Source organism: Primulina eburnea, chromosome 5 (assembly GCF_022965805.1).
Source record: "Primulina eburnea isolate SZY01 chromosome 5, ASM2296580v1, whole genome shotgun sequence".
NCBI lineage: Eukaryota > Viridiplantae > Streptophyta > Magnoliopsida > Lamiales > Gesneriaceae > Primulina > Primulina eburnea.
Genome location: NC_133105.1, coordinates 36,139,595 through 36,146,724, shown reverse-complemented (window position 1 = coordinate 36,146,724; position 7,130 = coordinate 36,139,595).

Here is a 7,130-nt window from a genome sequence, read left to right as displayed (position 1 = left end):
ATACCATCTAACTCTGAAACATGAATAACATAGTATAACATTACAATAACGATGGTATTTCCCTTTTCTTGTTGGATTGATATCAATAAGTATCTCTGTCTCTGTACCTATATCACATCGATATAAATCGATACTCTGTTGGGAATAAGCCTATGATCGTTGATCAACTAATTGCATGCAATCTCTGACTATATAATATCAATCCAATAAATTATTTGAACTCTCTTTTGGGCATTAAATCAAACAATGCATATCTTTTTCTTTGTATTCCCTTTTCACAATTGAGACATACAATTGCTCTAATATACAACAAAGTGTATTTATAAATAATATGAATCAAATTGAAGGGAATAACATGTTAAAACCATTGAAATACAATACAATACTTTCCATGTGAGCACAAGGAAATGAATTCCACTTACTACACTTGGAAACCTTGAATATAATCTCTTGCAGAAAACCTACAACAATAAACCAGAATGCACACCATAAACAACTCAATAATCACAAACCCATAAAACAAACACAACTAAACATTCCATATTTCCCCCACACATAAACCAAGAATAACAAAACCACAAGCTTACCTTAGCTCCTTGAACCCAAATGGTGCGCTATCTTCATCACCGTGGGTGGGCTGAGTGTACTGGACAACATCCAAAAATCCGTAAGGAACGACCGCGAGTGCATTGCCTCTTGGACCGCGGTGCGTGGTGTCGCCTCTGCCCAAACACGCGGGGTGCGGTGTTTCTCCAGCGCGGGTGCACTGTCACCTGAGCCAACAATAAACTTTGCATCTAAAATCGAATCGCAACGTCGCTTCTCCATAGCGTGGAGATCCGGGCTTCAGAAGCAACTTAGGATTCAGTACTGATATGTAATTGAACCTAGTTGTATATTGTAGATCATACAATAATTATATGTTATGTTTAATATGTAATTAGAATTAATTACATTACGTTTCCGCTTTGCATTTTAAAAAAAAATTTTAGACCCTGTTTTACTAATTGATTAATTAGTCCCAATGATGATTAAGAACTTGATTAGCGTCCGGGGTCCCCACATATATTGCCTCCAATGACAAAGACAAGGGTGCTCACTTCATTAGAGGCCTTCAAGCGGAGATCAGGAGGGACATCAATATGTCTAAGGCGGTGACAATATCAAAAGATTGTGGCTAAAGCCTTGTTAGCCGAGCAAGATGAGAAAGACATTGCCAGAGAGAGACAGGCGAGGCAACAGGCTATTGCTCAAAGAGGTCAAGGTTCGAGCCAAAGAGGCAAAGGAAATTTTAAGGGGAAAGGCAAGATAGAGCCGAGTTCTAAAGCACCGGAAGTTCCATTTGATCCAGAGAAGCCATTGTGTCCCAAGTGCAATAGGCCTCATAGGGGGGAGTGCAGATTTGGTACTCACACTTGCTATCGATGTGGTACTGTAGGCCATATTGCCAAGGACTATCTTAGAGGATCAAGTACAGAGAAGGTGCATGGTTGCATCTTCACCATGATGAAAGAAGGTATAAACCATGATTCTTCTGTGATCTCTAGCACTACTTTAATTTCAGGCAGAGTAGCTACGACATTGATTGATAAAGATGCTACTCATTCTTTTATGTCTGAACTATTTTTGAGATCTTTGGGTCTAGTTCTTTCTATTCTTCCGCTCCAGTTTAATGTTGTATTGCCTTCTGGGGATGTGTTGTGCCCTACGTCTATTGTGTATGCGTGTTCTGTTCAAATTGATGAGCGAGTGATTTATGCCGACTTGATTGTTATTCCGATGGTTGCATTTGATATTATACTTGGCATTGGTTGGCTATCAACTTATCGTGCAGTGATTGATTGCGTCGCCAAGACTGTGAAAGTTTCAGATGATGGAGATAAGGAAGGTATGCTCGCTAGTGCAGGTACTTCGCGGGTCCTTCCTTTTATTTCTTTTCTTGAGGCTAAGAAGTTGTTATTTGGAGGTTGTGATGGGTTTTTGGCTTCAATTGTTGATATGGATAGAATTGTGAAGTGGAATATTGATGATATTGATGTGGTGAGAGAGTTCCCTGATGTATTTGAGGATGATGTTCCGGGTTTACCACTAGACAGAGATGTAGAGTTTGTGATTGATCTAGTCCCCATGATGGTTCCTATTTCCAAGGCTCCGTACAGAATGTCCCCAATAGAGATGAAAGAGTTGAAGACGCAGTTGCAGGATCTTTTGGATAAAGGTTTCATTCGGCAGAGTTCTTCGCTTTGGGGAGCTCCGGTTCTTTTCGTCAAAAAGAAAGATGGGTCTTTGCGGCTTTGCATTGATTACAGAGAAATCAACAAAGTGACTATCAAGAATAAATATCCGTTGCCACTGATAGATGACCTTTTTGATCAACTGCAGGGGGCTACAGTGTTTTCGAAGATTGATCTGCGATCTGGCTATGATCAGTTTAAAGTTAGGGAGTATGATATCCCTAAGACGGCGTTCCGGACCAGGTGTCATTATGAATTTCTTGTGATGTCATTTGGTCTGACTAATGCTCCTTCAGTCTTCATGGATCTTATGAACCGAGTGTTCAAGCCGTATTTGGATAGCTTTGTCATTGTTTTCATCAATGACATATTGATTTATTCCAAGACCAGAGAGCTTCATGCAGAGCACCTCAAGGTTATTCTTCAATTGTTGAGAGAGAAGAGGTTGTTTGCTAAGTTGAAGAAATGTGAGTTCTGGTTGGAGCAGATTTCTTTCTTAGGCCATGTTGTCTTGAAGGATGGCATAGCTGTTGATCCATTGAAAATAGAGGCGATTCAGAAGTGGCCTATCCCTACTACGATATCAGAGGTAAGCAGTTTTCTTGGTTTGGCAGGTTATTATCGTCGTTTTATTTCAGATTTTTCCAAGATTGCCCTGCCGTTAACCAATCTGACGAGGAAGACTGTGAAGTTCGAGTGGTCCAATGAATTCCAAAGTGGATTCCTGGAGCTGAAAGATAAGTTGACGACTGCTCCAGTACTTGCATTGCCCAGTGGTACAGAGGATTTTGTTGTTTATACTGATGCGTCGAAGAAGGGCCTCGGTGCAGTGCTGATGCAACGTGGAAAAGTTATAGCCTATGTTTCTCGTCAATTGAAAGACTACGAGAAAAATTATCCTAGGCATGATCTGGAGCTGGCAGCTGTGGTTTTCGCTCTGAAATCTGGAGACACTATTTATATGGCGAAAAGTGTGAAATTTTCACGGACCACAAGAGTTTAATGTACTTTTTTTCTCAGAAAGAACTCAATATGCGACAGAGAAGGTGGTTAGAGCTTGTCAAAGATTATGATTTGACGATTAGTTATCACCCAGGGAAGGTGAATGTTGTTGCGGATGCATTGAGCCGTAAGTCAAGTTCTTCTTTGAGTTCTATGATTCAGAAGCCGTTGTTGTTAGACTTGCAAAGAGAAGAGATAGCTTTGGTAGTCCCAGGAACCATTGCTCGCTTTTCAGCGTTGATCATTCGGGAAACATTGACGGACAGAATCCGTAGAGAGCAGGTCAATGATGTACAGTTGACAGAGATGAGATCCAGAACAGAAGAGAGAGGTAATTCAGAGTTTGGGTTGAATGGCGATGGTTTGATGACATTCAGAGGCCATATTTGCGTTCCTATTGGTGATGATATTCGGTGACGTCTTGACAGAGGCACATACCGCGCCATACTTTGTAATGCCCCAGAATTGTCGTAGAATTGATCAGACAAGATTAATGAAATATCCCAAGACTTGTAGAATTGATCAGATAAGATTATGGGATGTTGCTCGGAGCAAAATATAAATTTTCAGAACGTGCAAGACCGCACCCGCGCCCTTGTTTACACCGCACCCGCGGTGTAAGTCCAGTAGGGTAGGAATTTTGGGCGAAGCAAGACCGCACCCGCGGTCTTGCATACACCGCACCCGCGGTGCCAGACCGCACCCGCGGTATTGGAAGAGAAGCACCCGCGGTCAAGAATTGTGCATTTTAGATAGAATTGCCGAGACTGAAGCGCACCCGCGGTGCTGCAGGGACCGCACCCGCGGTGTGACGTGCAAAGCTAAGAACTATGCCACGATTTTGAACATGCATGTAGTATATATATAAGTGGAACTCGTGTCTTTCAGAGGAGAAAGAAGCAGAAATCGAAGGTTGGAGAGAAAACTTGTCTTCGTGAGGTTCTAAATTGATTTGTGAAGAAACCGTGTAGCAGAATTTGAATCCGACGTTAGTTCTGAACTCCTCTCGACTAGAGCTACACAAGGACGTAAGTTTCATTACGTTTTGCAGTATTTTGGAAATATGATGTTGCTAAAATTGCATGTGATTCAGATATGACGTTTATACTACCGTAGACATTATAGAATTGAAGTCAGATTAAAGAACAGACTGTTTCTGTAATTGTTATGATTTTCGAAAGATATTGATTGGGATCAAACACTAGATTTGTATTATTCTTGATTGAAGAATGAATAGATGATTATTCTTGTATGTCTGGATAGATTATTCAGTAGATATGTGAAGTCAGATCAAAGAAAGAATATCGTATGTCGGTGTTTTGTATTTTAGCATCTCTGAGGATGTATTTGTTAGATATTCATATGCTGGAACAGAATAATCAGATTCAGATATGATTTAGATTATATCGGGATATTATTGATACGACTCAGATTGTATCTTGTTCAGACATTGATCAGATTGTATACTGAATTGAGTATTGATCAGCACAGATTGTGAATTGTGCTACACAGTGATACAGTGTATTTGATTTTATCATTTCAGATCGGATATGGACAGACTGGACTTCAAGACTTCGTCTTCCTCGGACGGGGACGACAAAGGTATAATTCATGTGATATTCGGGAAGAAACAACTCAATTCAGATAAACATGCAATTCAGTAATAAATCTTCTGATTTCTATCTTTTTGTCTTCTTCTGTTAGCAATTCAAACTTGTCAGTACAATTTCTGCCAACATTTCTGTAAACATTCTGTTATAACTGATCTAATCTGTTTATATCACTACTGTCTGTTCGAATATCATACATTCTCAACTATCTGAATGAAAACTGAATCCATAACTGTTCAGTTCTGACGTTATCTGTGAATTCAGATTTGAACTATCCTGTATAAACAATCAGTTAATAACATAAAATAAAGAAGAAATACCTACCTGATATTCGGCTCTGACTATCATTATCAAAATTTGTAAACAATTCTGAAACATCTGATATCATAAAATAATCAATCTGATACAACACAAAATCACATATCTGTTAATCTGACTGATGTTCTGTTCTAATTATTAGAAACAAGTTCTGAACATTCTGACCACATGTCTGACTGTTTACACAGATTCCGAACAGAAAGAACCTACACAGATCTAGTGAGTTTAAGAAAACTCATAAAATAACAAAACCAGGCAATCTGTAAATTCTGGCTATCTGACCAATCCTCATACTTCCCAGATCAACTGCTATATCTTATCTGCAAATAACATATGCTCCCGACAATATAAGATATCGCAAATACTGATGTAGAACAATAACAATACTCAACAGCTATATATCAATGAGAGAATAAATAATCAGAATAAGATAATCTGCAGATAATAAATTTCTGACATTTCTGGAATTCTTGATCTTTCTGTCTTAACTGTCTAAATCAATCGATCTTCAGATACTGCATATTCTGAATAAACACTGTATCAATAACTGCATACCGGATTCATACCTGACCCATTTCTGTATACAATGATCATAGTTCTCTGAATATTTAACCCAATCTTCAAATATTCAATATAATCAATCAAATGCTGCAATATATCAATAAATCATAGATATACCAAGCATAATTTTCAGAATACCTCTGAACATAAAATCTATCAATTTAGAAACAGAACTGAACTATCTTCTAGAGAAATACTCAATCAACTGGATTTCTCAGCTAATGTTCTTTTATCTGTCAATTATATCAATTCTGTCAATCATTCTGTACTAAGTTCATCCAGACTTCTAGACGTTCGGCGATATCACAGCTTAGGGGAAGGTCACTGCCCCTATTGTAGATGCGGATACAGATCAGGCCGAAGTCTAGGAATAAGACGTACATCACCTCGATTGGTAGGGTAGGTGACAGACAGTGACGTCTTATTCACACCGGGATCGCTAGAGTTATAGTCGAGTCGAGTCTAGACATGATTTAGCTAGGACTGCATGTGTTTAGAGATGTGGTTTCATAGATTATGAAACCCATGGTTATTGCTTTCAGTCATGATAGCATGTTTATATGAATTGAGTTGAATTGCATGTTTATCTGAATTGAGTTGCATGCTTATTTTGATTTGACTTCATAGATTATGAAATCTATTACTTTTGAATATGAACATGATAGCATGTTTTATGATTTAGATTGTTTCTATACATGCTTACCATGTTTTATACTGTGATTTATTCTCACCGGAGTTATCCGGCTGTTGTCTTCTTTTGTATGTGTGCATGACAACAGGTGGGGCTGGATCAGGGTCGAGATGACGATGAGAGAAGACGAGTTAGCGTGGTGATTCCGGACTTGTAGCAGACTGGGTTTATTACTTGAATTTAGTAATTGAACCTTAGACTTAGGTTGTACAGTATTATACTTTTCTACTGAACTGTAATTTTTATACAGAGATGTATATTGTTTAGATTCCATTACCTTCCGCAGTTACATTTTAAAAAAAGAAAAATTTTTAGACCCTGTTTATCATTATTAAATCCCAATAATGAGTAAGAAGATGATTAGATTATGAAATATTATATTGGTTTATACATGATCGCATGTTTTATGAATTAGTTTGTTTATATACATGCTTACCATGTGTTATACTGGGATTTATTCTCACCGGAGTTATCCGGCTGTTGTCGTGTTTTGTATGTGTGCATGACAACAGGTGGGACTGGATCAGGGTCGAGAAGATGATGAGAGAAGACGAGTTTAGCGTGGTGATTCCGGACTTACAGTAGATTGGATTTTACTACTAGAACTTTAGTAGTGAACCTTAGATTAGAATGTTGTACATTATTGTATTTTAATACTGAATTTGTATTTTTATATACAGACATGTATAGTATTTAGATTCCATTACCTTCCGC